General features: G+C 45.2%; 1 protein-coding gene across 6 annotated transcripts in view; it reads right to left on the bottom strand.

Moving 5' to 3' along the window:
- Window positions 1-16,906, bottom strand: part of LOC126101159 (calcium uptake protein 1 homolog, mitochondrial) — a 207,999-nt gene that overhangs the window by 141,369 nt on the left and 49,724 nt on the right. The gene's annotated exons all lie outside the window — the stretch shown is intronic.

Genomic DNA, 16,906 nt, shown 5'->3' with positions numbered 1-16,906 from the left:
TCTCCTGAGTGCTAGATTGTTTGTTATGACATCTCTTTATGGTGTAGTATTAAGTAATTAATAATAGCAGAAGTACAGAAACAGCATAGAGTTTTAAGTGTAGAAAGAAATACTTGTAAATGCAACCACAAATTACTCATATTCAAACTTCATTTCTGAAATAATGTTTCATTCTACTTAACGAGATAGAGGCAAGGAAGAACAAAAGCATGCCCAATTTTCTGTGTTTAATGTTCATTAGTAGACTAGACAAAATTGTGTGCAGAACACCCAGATACTTTCTAAACTGTAAAACATTATCCATTTATTAGGTATTGCAATCATTCATTCATGTCTTTAGCTGTTATGAATTTATACTGCGAAGGCTGAAATGTGACTGTAATAAAAAAATACCAAGCAACATCACAAACTACAATGCCATTACCCATCACTCACTATGGAATGCAGTTACAATATTTATGGAGCACACTACCAACAAAACAAGCTTTGTGAATCCCCAGGTTTTGGCTACATCAACTTAATAAACATTTAGTATAACAAGAATGCATACATGCACACTACATAATACAATTTCGTGGGCACACATTTTCAATAAAGCAAAAATAACACAAACCACAGAGATTTTAATGTAACGCCAAGAGGTATAATTACATTCAATGACTGGAACAGAAGATTGAGGTGTAGTTTAGTTGCTGCTTAGGAAAGTGCATTTTCTTTTTCTTTTCTTCATACTGTTCCCCTTCAATAACAGTAAAGATGAGAAAGATAAGCAGTATTTATTTATATCTGCACTAAATTAGGAATCACCACAATTTCTATTTTCTAAATTACTGGAACTCATGTCGTCATGTCATCATTGTGTACCTACTTTTTGCCACATTTTGTAAATTAATTATAGTTTGTACCTCAATGAACACTTTGCCTTATGGAACCCAAACTGCCAAAACAAATAATGGTTCAATTCCAGAGTAGTTCCAGCAGGACATGTTTCAGCTCTCATGTACTGATGGAGAGAGAATTCCTAAAAAATTGTGAGACACTTAAAAAATAGCAGTAGTAACTCATTATGAAGTTTGATGAATGTTAATTTTGCTTCAATGAAATCAAAAAGAAAGGTTGCTTCCCCCAGTATCTCAGTATCTCAAAAGTCAATTTCTTTCTCTGGAATACTGAAGACTATATTCATATTCTCCAATTAGTCACAATGTTTTTGTGACTCTGCTGTGGGGCTAGACAAAGAGTGAGGTATAGAAAATTTGACATGGAAAAGAGCAGGTGAAACATACTCCACATCTTACAAGTTATACTATTACTTGCAGTATCAGACAACTGTCTTTACTTGCAGAATCAAACAGCTGTCTAGGCAGACCCCCCACCCATTCATTCAAAATAAGCAGAAAAAACTATTAGCTCAATATCTAAAGTAAATCTGGGAGAGAAAGGATGAATCAAATATGGGAGCTTGTTCATGACGCCTAATTCATGGGGCTTTCTGAGAATATTTCCCTCTGAAGTTGTTTTATTATTATCGTCATCATCATCACACACATTATGTACAATAATAAACACAACAAATATGTTCAACAGCTTGGATTTTTTATTTTAACACAAGTCAGTCACATCCCAACCATCTAGAACAGTGTGATGTATAGGTGGAGAATTCGTGCAGATCCCAGTAAAGTGGCTTTTTGTAGTTGGCAGATGGATATTTTGTCAATACCAATGGTTTTCAAGAACCCACTAAAATCTTATGGTGCTGTTCCCATGTGTTGAAAACCACTGGGACACCGCTTTCACTGGTTTACACCAGAGTTGCTGTAGTTCAATTTTCAATTCCCCATATCAGCTTTTATGAGTTGTTTTTCACTGATGGTGCTATCACTGATATGGCAATGTCAATGATCCCTCCTCCTTCACTTCTCCACAGTTGTGATGCCTGGTGTGACTGCTGTTGTTATTATTATTACACACGTTACAGGACTTTTATCAGACCACGCGTTACATTCATGACTACTTGTTCTTTCTGTTCTTCCAGTACTCCTTCATTCGTTCACTAAAGGCTCTCTTCCTTTCTTCCATCCCCGGGCTTTAGGTGCTGTTTTCTCTGACATCACTTTTCCCATTGTACACCTTTTATCTATAGATGCCTTTGTCCATGACATCCACTGAATCTATCTGAGCTCTTTCCAGCTCAATTTTGACTTGTGTCATCCACAGTGTAGTGGTCTTGAGTCTCTGGATGTACCTGAGGATTCTGTTAGGGAGTCTGGTCTGTGGGAGTCTGCTTATGTGTCCATAAAACTTTAGTCACCTCTTTCTAATGTCGACTGCGATGTTGGAGAACTTCTCTGGGGTGTACCTGGAGTGAAGCCTATATCCATCGTCCATGAGTTTTGGCCCAACAATTTTCCTAATGATTTTTCTTTCTCGTGTGAGAATGTTCTCAAGGTTGGCCTTTGTGTGTAACATCAGTGTCTCACTGGCGTATAGCATCTCAGGTTTAATTACAGTGTTTTAGTGATGAATTTTGGCGCAGGTGGACAAACATTTCTTGTTGTACATACCTTGTGTTCTGTATAAGGCTCTCTTCATTTTCAATAACCTAGTGTTCTGGGCAATTTTCTCCTTTCCTGTTGGTTCGAGTACTTCACCTAGGTACTTAAAACTGTGTGACCCTGTTGATCTTGCCATACTTTGTGTTCAAATCTGGAATGTTTAATTTTGTGCAGAAGAACTCAGTTTTATGGAAGTAAATCTGTAGTCCTACTTTTTCTGCGCACCCTTTGAGTACTTCTATCAGTCTGATTGCTGTGGTTTTGTTATCTATGAGTAGTGCCAGATCATCTGTGAAGGCTAGACAGCCGACTTCCAGCTTGTTCTTGGGTCATCCAAGTCACACTGGCTTCCAATGGCCTTGTATTTGCAGCTCTTTCTCCCATTCCTTGATGACCTTATCTAGCACTAGGTTGCAGCTCTTTCTCCCATTCCTTGATGACCTTATCTAGCACTAGGTTGCAGCTCTTTCTCCCATTCCTTGATGACCTTATCTAGCACTAGGTTGAAGAGGAGTGGTGAGAGTCCGTCACCTTGGCGAACGCCTGTCTTGATCTCAAAGGATTTGCAGACTTTCCCCTTGAACTTCATCTTGGATATCGTGTCTGTCAGTGTCTGATCAGTCGCAGTGTCTTGCTGTCCAAACCTTGTTCATGTAGAATGTTAAACAATCACTGGTGGTCAATGGAGTCATATGCCTTCTTGATGTCAACAAAGGTGCATATGACTGGAATGTTCCTGAGGGCTTTGATTTTCAGGGTAGTCTCCAGATTGAAGATTTGTTCTGCACAGGAGCGACCAGGGCGGAAGCCTGCCTGGTACTCGCCGATCTTATGTTCCAGTTGGTTCCGTGTTCTTTGGAGTAGGCATGCTGAGAGTACCTTGTGTGTGACTTGTATTTGTGAGATTCCCCTGTAACTGTTCACATCTGTGGGGTCACCCTTTTTGTGCAGAGGGTGGATCAGTGCGCATTTCCAGTCGTCTGGCAACTTTTCTGATGTCCATACACCTATGATGATCTGTGTGAGTTCTCTGAGTGAGTTTGGTCTGAGGTTTTTCAGTAGTTCGGCCACTATGCTGTCTTCACCAGATGTCCTGTTGTTTTTGAGGCTGAGGATGTGCCTGTGGACTTCCTCTTGTGTCGGGGGTAGTGAATCTGTGTGTCTGTCTGTAAGTTCTTCCTCTGGAAATCTCTCTGTGGGTTCTGGACAATTGAGAAGTTCTGAGAAGTACTGTGCCAGCACCTTACCACTCTCCTTATCTGTCAGTGCCAATTTTCCATCACTATTTCTAAAGCAGAGGTTCGGTGGTGTGTATCCTCGGATGTGCCCTGCAAATGTCCAGTAGAAGTATCTTGCGTTGTAGTTGCAGAAGTTGTCCTCTGTAGCTGTTCCTTCAGGTTTTTTTGCTCTTGGATTGTCTACTAATTTTTGCTGTTATCTTTTGTGTTTCATTGAACGCCTGTAAATTTTCTGGGGACTTGTTACTATTGTATTTCTGGTATGCCAATTACCTGGTGACGAGTGCATTCTCACAATCAGTGTCCCACCAAGGGTGCTTAGTCTTCTTCTTCAGAGGAATAAGGGCTTTTGCTTTTTCTGTGATTTTCTTTTTTTTTTGTGGAAGTTTTTCCAGTTGTTTTTCCCCAAACCTCTTTCACTCCAGAGTCAGAGCTCCTTTTTGTGTCAAATTTCAGTAGGGGAGTTTTCTTACAGAAAATTCTCTTGGGGGTGAACTTGACTTTGATGCGTGTTAGGTAATAGTCAGAATCAACGTTGTCTCCCCTGTGTACCTGTACGTCATGGATCTCTTTCTGTCCTGGATGCGAGATTGCCACATAGTCTTTTATTATTGCAGTGACACAATATCTCCAGAACCTACAGTCTAAATTATTAATGATCTTAATAACTTACAAGTACAGCTAACAACTCACCAATTAGTAAAGACATTTGGTCATCAAAAGGCACAAAAACAAGACTGACAACTGACTAAAAAGCGTAACAGCACTGCAGTTCTCCAGCTTGGCTAGAGTGAGGGGTTGTATTGGGTGGAATCACAGAGAACAAGGCCCATTGGGGCACCTTGAAGCATGAAGTTTGCCAATGATGTTGTAATCTGTGAACCCACCCAGGAGGCACTTCAGAACAAGCTTGAACAGTGGAGAGCTATAGAGGAAAGGGGAATGAGAATTAGCAGGATGAAAACATGAGTATATGTGTACCAAGGATGCCAAAGATACATATATTAACCTGCAAGAAGAACAACTGACACTGGTCAAGAAATCTAAATACCTAGGGTCTTACATGCAAAGTGATGGAGGACTGGAGGCCGAAATACAGCACAGAATAAATAGTGGATGGATGAACTGGAGGAAACTGAAGCAGAGTCCTGTGTGATAAGAAGGTTAGCTGCAGAATGAAAGGAAAGCTTTACAAGTTTGTGGTGAGGCCTGCGATGCTGTATAGCCAATTACAAAAGCCCAAGAGAAAAAGATGGAAGTGGCAGAAATGAGAATGTTAAGGTGGATGAGTGTGGTGACACAAAAGGATAGACTAAGGAATGAGTACATCAGGGGAACAGTGAAAGTGGGGCCCATAGGGAAGACGATCCAAGAAAGTAGGCTAAGATGGCATGGACATGTGCAGAGAAGAGGGGAGTACTATGTGGGAAGAAGAACTGAAGACCTAGAAATCGTAGGACCAAGGAGAAGAGGAAGACCGAAACTGAGATGGAAAGACAATGTAGCAGGGGACCTACGGGAGAAAGGATGACTCAGAGAAGAAACACTGGATAGGCATTTATGGAAGAGAAGGATCCAGCAAAGCAATGCCGACCCCACATGAGTGAGAAAAGGCTGAGATGATGATGATGATGATGATAAAGCACACTGGGGGCTGGAGGGAGGGTTAGGAAAGGGTGGCTGATGGCTGCAAGTGAGAGGCTGAAGGTGCATGGCATAGGACCGTGGCACAGGTACCTGCACCAGGGAGTTCATGTATTGCATGATGATGATGATGATGATGATGATGATGATGATGATGTAGAGGAAGGGGAGACTGGAGGGCCCTAGGGCAGTAGTGGAAGTGGGTATGGGGATTCAGAGACTGATGCCAACATGAGTCTGGAATTAAAGGATGCGTTGCAACTGTTCCCAATCTCTGCAAGACCCCTGCCCCACAGCCATCTCTGCTTCTCCCCTGGATCCTACATTCAACTCAGTCGACAACTGTGTACGTGTAAATGTAAAAAGGATTCATTCAAAAGCTAGCAACATTTTCAGTCTTGTTTGTATGCTTTTCAATGACTCAACACCTATACTATTCAGTGAGTTGTAATCTTCACTCCATCAACTATTTACATTCCACCATGACTTTACATTGCCATATTTATTAATGTCACGATCTTCCTAGATTTTATAGCTGACACTCCGCCAGATGACTGCCCACACAACACTTTTCCCTTCATAGGTGTGAAGTGTAATATTAAAACAATTAATTGGGAAAATATAGTTGTTCAAAAGTTTCAATGCTGAATAATTTCCACAAATCCAAAAACTACAGCGTGCAGCAAATTATCCTCCCTTATTTAAAGTTCAAATAAAAAAACAGAGGGATCAAAACAAAGAAACTGTATTAACATGAACAATGTCTATGGAGTGGGAAGTTTTGTTTACGTGCACTGTGACAGCTAAATACTATTAAAACAATGAAGACTGAATAAGACATTGAAAACACAGAACTGATGTTCGATTAGTGTAAATTGTAATCCATAATGAATTACAAACATGTTGTGGATGGGTGAAGAGCACGTTACACTGTTGAATAACTTCTGCTAGACAGTCATTCCACTGTTCCTGCCAAGCGTGCTTATGGAGACACTTGCTGATTTCCCTTTACGGGACAGTTCCAGCTCAGAAAACCATTAGCTTATGTTAGCAAACTTTGGAAGTAGTGATGACATGATTAAAAAAAGAGGAGGAAGTCCAAGCAATGTTCGAAATACAGAAAACATTAACACAGTGCTCATTTTAACAGTCTCCAAAGAGATCAGCTTGGGAACATGCTAGAGCTCTTCATTTATCTCATCGAAGTGAGAGTAAAAGTTTTCAACAGGACTTGCACTTTCATCTCTACAACATGTTCGTTATTCAACAATTGTTTGAAGGTGATTATGACAATCACATGAGATCATGTGCAAACATCCTTGGAAGTAAGCTTGAAGATGCTGCAGTCCTTTACAGTGATGAAGCACATTTTTATTGATTGTGACATGTTAACTGTCAAAATTTCCAGTATCTGAGTGGACAGAAACCTCATGAGCTGCATGAAAATGCATAGCATAATGACTAAGTAACTGCAACGTGCACAGTAGAGTAGTCAGGACAAATGGACCTTACTATTTTTATTTTAAGAGGATGATGCTTACTGGGACAGTAAACTCTCAACTATACTCTAACATGATCAACACTTTTTTTGCACCAAGACCCAATGCATTCCAGACTGACTAGGTATGTTATCAGTAGGGCAGAGCCACTGCTCACATAGCTCAAATTACTCTCCAAATGCTAAGACAGACGATTCCCAGATGTGGTGATGTCCCCTCAACAACATGATCATTGGACCTTACACCCCGCATTATATATATAAAAGAAAGATGATGAGACTTACCAAACAAAAGCGCTGGCAGGTCGATAGACACACAAACAAACAAAAACATACACACAAAATTCTAGCTTTCGCAACCAATGGTTGCCTCGTCAGGAAAGAGGGAAGGAGAAGGAAAGGGAGAGGGAAAGATGAAAGGATTTGGGTTTTCAGGGAGAGGGTAAGGAGTCATTCCAATCCCGGGAGCGGAAAGACTTACCTTAGGGGGAAAAAAGGACAGGTATTCACTCGCACACACACACACATATCCATCCGCATATACACCATGTGTATATACACCATGTGTATATGCGGACACACACACACACACACACACACACGCACACACACATATCCATCCACACATATACAGACACAAGCAGACATATTTAAAGACAAAGAGTTTGGGCAGAGATGTCAGTCGAGGCAGAAGTGCAGATGCAAAGATGTTGTTGAATGACAGGTGAGGTATGAGTGGCGGCAACTTGAAATTAGCGGAGATTGAGGTCTGGTGGATAACGGGAAGAGAGGATATATTGAAGAGCAAGTTCCCATCTCCGGAGTTCGGATAGGTTGGTATTAGTGGGAAGTATCCAGATAACCCGGACAGTGTAACACTGCGCCAAGATGTGCTGGCCGTGCACCAAGGCATGTTTAGCCACAGGGTGATCCTCATTACCAACAAACACTGTCTGCCTGTGTCCATTCATGCGAATGGACAGTTTGTTGCTGGTCATTCCCACATAGAATGCATCACAGTGTAGGCAGGTCAGTTGGTAGATCACGTGGGTGCTTTCACACGTGGCTCTGCCTTTGATTGTGTACACCTTCCGGGTTACAGGACTGGAGTAGGTGGTGGTGGGAGGGTGCATGGGACAGGTTTTACACCGGGGGCGGTTACAAGGGTAGGAGCCAGAGGGTAGGGAAGGTGGTTTGGGGATTTCATAGGGATCAACTAAGAGGTTACGAAGGTTAGGTGGACGGCGGAAAGACACTCTTGGTGGAGTGGGGAGGATTTCATGAAGGATGGATCTCATTTCAGGGCAGGATTTGAGGAAGTCGTATCCCTGCTGGAGAGCCACATTCAGAATCTGATCCAGTCCCGGAAAGTATCCTGTCACAAGTGGGGCACTTTTGTGGTTCTTCTGTGGGAGGTTCTGGGTTTGAGAGGATGAGGAAGTGGCTCTGGTTATTTGCTTCTGTACCAGGTCGGGAGGGTAGTTGCGGGATGCGAAAGCTGTTGTCAGGTTGTTGGTGTAATGCTTCAGGGATTCCGGACTGGAGCAGATTCATCTACATCTACATTTATACTCCGCAAGCCACCCAACGGTGTGTGGTGGAGGGCACTTTACGTGCCACTGTCATTACCTCCCTTTCATGTTCCAGTCGCGTATGGTTCGCGGGAAGAACGACTGTCTGAAAGCCTCTGTGCGCGCTCTTATCTCTGTAATTTTACATTCGTGATCTCCTCGGGAGGTATAAGTAGGGAGAAGCAATATATTCGATACCTCATCCAGAAACGCACCCTCTCGAAACCTGGCGAGCAAGCTACACCGCGATGCAGAGCGCCTCTCTTGCAGAGTCTGCCACTTGAGCTTGTTAAACATCTCCGTAACGCTATCACGGTTACCAAATAACCCTGTGACGAAACGCGCCGCTCTTCTTTGGATCTTCTCTATCTCCTTTCACGCCGATCACCTGCCACCCTACCTAAAACCTCTTTCCTCATTACCTTAGCTAGCTTCATCCTGACCCACAACTTCTTCACTTTTGAAGACCAGACATACCAACAACTAAAGGGAACAGCCATAGGTACCAGGATGGCCCCCTTGTACGCCAACCTATTCATGGGTCGCTTAGAGGAAGCCTTCTTGGTTACCCAGGCCTGCCAACCCAAAGTTTGGTACAGATTTATTGATGACATCTTCATGATCTGGACTCACAGTGAAGAAGAACTCCAGACTTTCCTCTCCAACCTCAACTCCTTTGGTTCCATCAGATTCACCTGGTCCTACTCCAAATCCCACGCCACTTTCCTTGATGTTGACCTTCACCTGTCCAATGGCCAGCTTCACACGTCCGTCCACATTAAACCCACCAACAAGCAACAGCACCTCCATTACGACAGCTGCCACCCATTCCACATCAAACGGTCCCTTCCCTACAGCCTAGGTCTTCGTGGCAAACGAATCTGCTCCAGTCCCGAATCCCTGAAGCATTACACCAACAACCTGACAACAGCTTTCGCATCCCGCAACTACCCTCCCGACCTGGTACAGAAGCAAATAACCAGAGCCTCTTCCTCATCCTCTCAAACCCAGAACCTCCCACAGAAGAACCACAAAAGTGCCCCACTTGTGACAGGATACTTTCCGGGACTGGATCAGATTCTGAATGTGGCTCTCCAGCAGGGATACGACTTCCTCAAATCCTGCCCTGAAATGACATCCATCCTTCATGAAATCCTCCCCACTCCACCAAGAGTGTCTTTCCGCCGTCCACCTAACCTTCGTAACCTCTTAGTTGATCCCTATGAAATCCCCAAACCACCTTCCCTACCCTCTGGCTCCTACCCTTGTAACCGCCCCCGGTGTAAAACCTGTCCCATGCACCCTCCCACCACCACCTACTCCAGTCCTGTAACCCGGAAGGTGTACACAATCAAAGGCAGAGCCACGTGTGAAAGCACCCACGTGATCTACCAACTGACCTGCCTACACTGTGATGCATTCTATGTGGGAATGACCAGCAACAAACTGTCCATTCGCATGAATGGACACAGGCAGACAGTGTTTGTTGGTAATGAGGATCACCCTGTGGCTAAACATGCCTTGGTGCACGGCCAGCACATCTTGGCGCAGTGTTACACCGTCCGGGTTATCTGGATACTTCCCACTAACACCAACCTATCCGAACTCCGGAGATTGGAACTTGCTCTTCAATATATCCTCTCTTCCCATTATCCATCAGGCCTCAATCTCCGCTAATTTCAAGTTGCCGCCACTCATACCTCACCTGTCATTCAACAACATCTTTGCCTCTGCACTTCTGCCTCGACTGACATCTCTGCCCAAACTCTTTGTCTTTAAATATGTCTGCTTGTGTCTGTATATGTGTGTGTGTGTGTGTGTGTGTGTGTGTGTGTGTGTGTGTGTGTGTGGGCGCGCGCGCGCGAGTGTATACCCGTCCTTTTTTCCCCCTAACGTAAGTCTTTCCACTCCCGGGACTGGAATGACTCCTTACCCTCTCCCTTAAAACCCACATCCTTTCGTCTTTCCCTCTCCTTCCCTCTTTCCTGATGAGGCAACAGTTTGTTGCGAAAGCTTGAATTTTGTGTGTATGTTTGTGTTCGTTTGTGTGTCTGTCGACCTGCCAGCACTTTCATTTGGTAAGTCACATCATCTTTGTTTTTATATATATATATATATATATATATATATATATATATATATATATATATATATATATATATATATATCCAAAAACAAAGATGATGTGACTTACCAAATGAAAGTGCTGGCAGGTCGACAGGCACACAAACGAACACAAACATACACACAAAATTCAAGCTTTCGCAACAAACTGTTGCCTCATCAGGAAAGAGGGAAGGAGAGGGAAAGACGAAAGGATGTGGGTCTTAAGGGAGAGGGTAAGGAGTCATTCCAGTCCCGGGAGCGGAAAGACTTACCTTAGGGGGAAAAAAGGACGGGTATACACTCGCACACACACACATATCCATCCACACATATACAGACACAAGCAGACATATTTAAAGACAAAGAGTTTCGGCAGAGATGTCAGTCGAGGCAGAAGTACAGAGGCAAAGATGTTGTTGAAAGACAGGTGAGGTATGAGTGGCGGCAACTTGAAATTAGCGGAGATTGAGGCCTGGTGGATAACGGGAAGAGAGGATATATTGAAGAGCAAGTTCCCATCTCCGGAGTTCGGATAGGTTGGTGTTGGTGGGAAGTATCCAGATAACCCGGACGGTGTAACACTGCGCCAAGATGTGCTGGCCGTGCACCAAGGCATGTTTAGCCACAGGGTGATCCTCATTACCAACGAACACTGTCTGCCTGTGTCCATTCATGCGAATGGACAGTTTGTTGCTGGTCATTCCCACATAGAATGCATCACAGTGTAGGCAGGTCAGTTGGTAGATCACGTGGGTGCTTTCACACGTGGCTCTGCCTTTGATTGTGTACACCTTCCGGGTTACAGGACTGGAGTAGGTGGTGGTGGGAGGGTGCATGGGACAGGTTTTACACCGGGGGCGGTTACAAGGGTAGGAGCCAGAGGGTAGGGAAGGTGGTTTGGGGATTTCATAGGGATGAACTAAGAGGTTACGAAGGTTAGGTGGACGGCGGAAAGACACTCTTGGTGGAGTGGGGAGGATTTCATGAAGGATGGATCTCATTTCAGGGCAGGATTTGAGGAAGTCGTATCCCTGCTGGAGAGCCACATTCAGAATCTGATCCAGTCCCGGAAAGTATCCTGTCACAAGTGGGGCACTTTTGTGGTTCTTCTGTGGGAGGTTCTGGGTTTGAGAGGATGAGGAAGTGGCTCTGGTTATTTGCTTCTGTACCAGGTCGGGAGGGTAGTTGCGGGATGCGAAAGCTGTTGTCAGGTTGTTGGTGTAATGCTTCAGGGATTCCGGACTGGAGCAGATTCGTTTGCCACGAAGACCTAGGCTGTATGGAAGGGACCGTTTGATGTGGAATGGGTGGCAGCTGTCGTAATGGAGGTACTGTTGCTTGTTGGTGGGTTTGATGTGGACGGACGTGTGAAGCTGGCCATTGGACAGGTGAAGGTCAACATCAAGGAAAGTGGCATGGGATTTGGAGTAGGACCAGGTGAATCTGATGGAACCAAAGGAGTTGAGGTTGGAGAGGAAATTCTGGAGTTCTTCTTCACTGTGAGTCCAGATCATGAAGATGTCATCAATAAATCTGTACCAAACTTTGGGTTGGCAGGCCTGGGTAACCAAGAAGGCTTCCTCAAAGCGACCCATGAATAGGTTGGCGTACGAGGGGGCCATCCTGGTACCCATGGCTGTTCCCTTTAATTGTTGGTATGTCTGGTTTTCAAAAGTGAAGAAGTTGTGGGTCAGGATGAAGCTAGCTAAGGTAATGAGGAAAGAGGTTTTAGGTAGGGTGGCAGGTGATCGGCGTGAAAGGAAGTGCTCCATCGCAGCGAGGCCCTGGACGTGCGGGATATTTGTGTATAAGGAAGTGGCATCAATGGTTACAAGGATGGTTTCTGGGGGTAACGGACTGGGTAAGGATTCCAGGCGTTCGAGAAAGTGGTTGGTGTCTTTGATGAAGGATGGGAGACTGCATGTAATGGGTTGAAGGTGTTGATCCACGTAGGCAGAGATACGTTCTGTGGGGGCTTGGTAACCAGCTACAATGGGGCGGCCGGGATGATTGGGTTTGTGAATTTTAGGAAGAAGGTAGAAGGTAGGGGTGCGGGGTGTCGGTGGGGTCAGGAGGTTGATGGAGTCAGGTGAAAGGTTTTGTAGGGGGCCTAAGGTTCTGAGGATTCCTTGAAGCTCTGCCTGGACATCAGGAATGGGATTACCTTGGCAAACTTTGTATGTGGTGTTGTCTGAAAGCTGACGCAGTCCCTCAGCCACATACTCCCGACGATCAAGTACCACGGTCGTGGAACCCTTGTCCGCCGGAAGAATGACGATGGACCGGTCAGCCTTCAGATCACGGATAGCCTGGGCTTCAGCAGTGGTGATGTTGGGAGTAGGATTAAGGTCTTTTAAGAAGGATTGAGAGGCAAGGCTGGAAGTCAGAAATTCCTGGAAGGTTTGGAGAGGGTGATTTTGAGGAAGAGGAGGTGGGTCCCGCTGTGACGGAGGACGGAACTGTTCCAGGCAGGGTTCAATTTGGATAGTGTCTTGGGGAGTTGGATCATTAGGGGTAGGATTAGGATCATTTTTCTTCGTGGCAAAGTGATACTTCCAGCAGAGAGTACGAGTGTAGGACAGTAAATCTTTGACGAGGGCTGTTTGGTTGAATCTGGGAGTGGGGCTGAAGGTGAGGCCTTTGGATAGGACAGAGGTTTCGGATTGGGAGAGAGGTTTGGAGGAAAGGTTAACTACTGAATTAGGGTGTTGTGGTGCCAGATTGTGTTGATCGGAATTTTGAGGTTTTGGAGGGAGTGGAGCTGGAAGTGGGAGATTGAGTAGATGGGAGAGACTGGGTTTGTGTGCAATGAGAGGTGGTTGAGGTTTGCTGGAAAGGTTGTGAAGGGTGAGGCTTGTCTGACATTTGGCATCACCCCCAAAGGCCTCACACTTAAAGTTCCCATCTCTGGCTGCAACCCTTCTTTCCATCAGTCCCTATACCAGTTCCAAACTGAACAATCCATTGCCCTCACCCACCTAATCCTTCACCTACACATCAACTCAGCCAATGAACACACCCGTCAACTCCTATCCTTAATAAAAGTCCTCAATCTTTCCTCTCCCACATCCACACCGGCTATTCAGAGCATCCTCCTACAGGCCAACCGCCAATTAGAACAGCATGCCACCCTTCACCTCAAAAAACTATCCAATCTCCTGGTTTCCCACCTCCGGAAAGGCAACTCACTCACCCTTCACAACCTTTCCAGCAAACCTCAACCACCTCTCATTGCACACAAACCCAGTCTCTCCCATCTACTCAATCTCCCACTTCCAGCTCCACTCCCTCCAAAACCTCAAAATTCCGATCAACACAATCTGGCACCACAACACCCTAATTCAGTAGTTAACCTTTCCTCCAAACCTCTCTCCCAATCCGAAACCTCTGTCCTATCCAAAGGCCTCACCTTCAGCCCCACTCCCAGATTCAACCAAACAGCCCTCGTCAAAGATTTACTGTCCTACACTCGTACTCTCTGCTGGAAGTATCACTTTGCCACGAAGAAAAATGATCCTAATCCTACCCCTAATGATCCAACTCCCCAAGACACTATCCAAATTGAACCCTGCCTGGAACAGTTCCGTCCTCCGTCACAGCGGGACCCACCTCCTCTTCCTCAAAATCACCCTCTCCAAACCTTCCAGGAATTTCTGACTTCCAGCCTTGCCTCTCAATCCTTCTTAAAAGACCTTAATCCTACTCCCAACATCACCACTGCTGAAGCCCAGGCTATCCGTGATCTGAAGGCTGACCGGTCCATCGTCATTCTTCCGGCGGACAAGGGTTCCACGACCGTGGTACTTGATCGTCGGGAGTATGTGGCTGAGGGACTGCGTCAGCTTTCAGACAACACCACATACAAAGTTTGCCAAGGTAATCCCATTCCTGATGTCCAGGCAGAGCTTCAAGGAATCCTCAGAACCTTAGGCCCCCTACAAAACCTTTCACCTGACTCCATCAACCTCCTGACCCCACCGACACCCCGCACCCCTACCTTCTACCTTCTTCCTAAAATTCACAAACCCAATCATCCCGGCCGCCCCATTGTAGCTGGTTACCAAGCCCCCACAGAACGTATCTCTGCCTACGTGGATCAACACCTTCAACCCATTACATGCAGTCTCCCATCCTTCATCAAAGACACCAACCACTTTCTCGAACGCCTGGAATCCTTACCCAGTCCGTTACCCCCAGAAACCATCCTTGTAACCATTGATGCCACTTCCTTATACACAAATATCCCGCACGTCCAGGGCCTCGCTGCGATGGAGCACTTCCTTTCACGCCGATCACCTGCCACCCTACCTAAAACCTCTTTCCTCATTACCTTAGCTAGCTTCATCCTGACCCACAACTTCTTCACTTTTGAAAACCAGACATACCAACAATTAAAGGGAACAGCCATGGGTACCAGGATGGCCCCCTCGTACGCCAACCTATTCATGGGTCGCTTTGAGGAAGCCTTCTTGGTTACCCAGGCCTGCCAACCCAAAGTTTGGTACAGATTTATTGATGACATCTTCATGATCTGGACTCACAGTGAAGAAGAACTCCAGAATTTCCTCTCCAACCTCAACTCCTTTGGTTCCATCAGATTCACCTGGTCCTACTCCAAATCCCATGCCACTTTCCTTGATGTTGACCTTCACCTGTCCAATGGCCAGCTTCACACGTCCGTCCACATCAAACCCACCAACAAGCAACAGTACCTCCATTACGACAGCTGCCACCCATTCCACATCAAACGGTCCCTTCCATACAGCCTAGGTCTTCGTGGCAAACGAATCTGCTCCAGTCCGGAATCCCTGAAGCATTACACCAACAACCTGACAACAGCTTTCGCATCCCGCAACTACCCTCCCGACCTGGTACAGAAGCAAATAACCAGAGCCACTTCCTCATCCTCTCAAACCCAGAACCTCCCACAGAAGAACCACAAAAGTGCCCCACTTGTGACAGGATACTTTCCGGGACTGGATCAGATTCTGAATGTGGCTCTCCAGCAGGGATACGACTTCCTCAAATCCTGCCCTGAAATGAGATCCATCCTTCATGAAATCCTCCCCACTCCACCAAGAGTGTCTTTCCGCCGTCCACCTAACCTTCGTAACCTCTTAGTTCATCCCTATGAAATCCCCAAACCACCTTCCCTACCCTCTGGCTCCTACCCTTGTAACCGCCCCCGGTGTAAAACCTGTCCCATGCACCCTCCCACCACCACCTACTCCAGTCCTGTAACCCGGAAGGTGTACACAATCAAAGGCAGAGCCACGTGTGAAAGCACCCACGTGATCTACCAACTGACCTGCCTACACTGTGATGCATTCTATGTGGGAATGACCAGCAACAAACTGTCCATTCGCATGAATGGACACAGGCAGACAGTGTTCGTTGGTAATGAGGATCACCCTGTGGCTAAACATGCCTTGGTGCACGGCCAGCACATCTTGGCGCAGTGTTACACCGTCCGGGTTATCTGGATACTTCCCACCAACACCAACCTATCCGAACTCCGGAGATGGGAACTTGCTCTTCAATATATCCTCTCTTCCCGTTATCCACCAGGCCTCAATCTCCGCTAATTTCAAGTTGCCGCCACTCATACCTCACCTGTCTTTCAACAACATCTTTGCCTCTGTACTTCTGCCTCGACTGACATCTCTGCCGAAACTCTTTGTCTTTAAATATGTCTGCTTGTGTCTGTATATGTGTGGATGGATATGTGTGTGTGTGCGAGTGTATACCCGTCCTTTTTTCCCCCTAAGGTAAGTCTTTCCGCTCCCGGGACTGGAATGACTCCTTACCCTCTCCCTTAAGACCCACATCCTTTCGTCTTTCCCTCTCCTTCCCTCTTTCCTGATGAGGCAACAGTTTGTTGCGAAAGCTTGAATTTTGTGTGTATGTTTGTGTTCGTTTGTGTGCCTGTCGACCTGCCAGCACTTTCATTTGGTAAGTCACATCATCTTTGTTTTTGGATATATTTTTCCTTCGTGGAATGTTTCCTTCTATTATAACCATATTATATATATATATATATATATATATATACAGGTATCTTAAATCTGAAGAGTTCAAACATCAGCCGAAGACTTTGCCATTCCTAAGAAATGTTACACAAAAAAATTGGTCTTATTCCTCAAGGAATGCTCATTACAGTGATGTAGAATTTCTGAAGTCACATACAACAATGCAATGATTGTGGAAGATATCACATGATTGACACATTGCTTAAAAACTGATAAATTCTCACTGTATAGACATCACTCCTGTTAATACAATTTCTTTATTTTT

The sequence above is a fragment of the Schistocerca cancellata genome, chromosome 9 (genome assembly GCF_023864275.1).
Source record: "Schistocerca cancellata isolate TAMUIC-IGC-003103 chromosome 9, iqSchCanc2.1, whole genome shotgun sequence".
NCBI lineage: Eukaryota > Metazoa > Arthropoda > Insecta > Orthoptera > Acrididae > Schistocerca > Schistocerca cancellata.
This window is presented reverse-complemented; position numbering and strand designations above follow the sequence as displayed.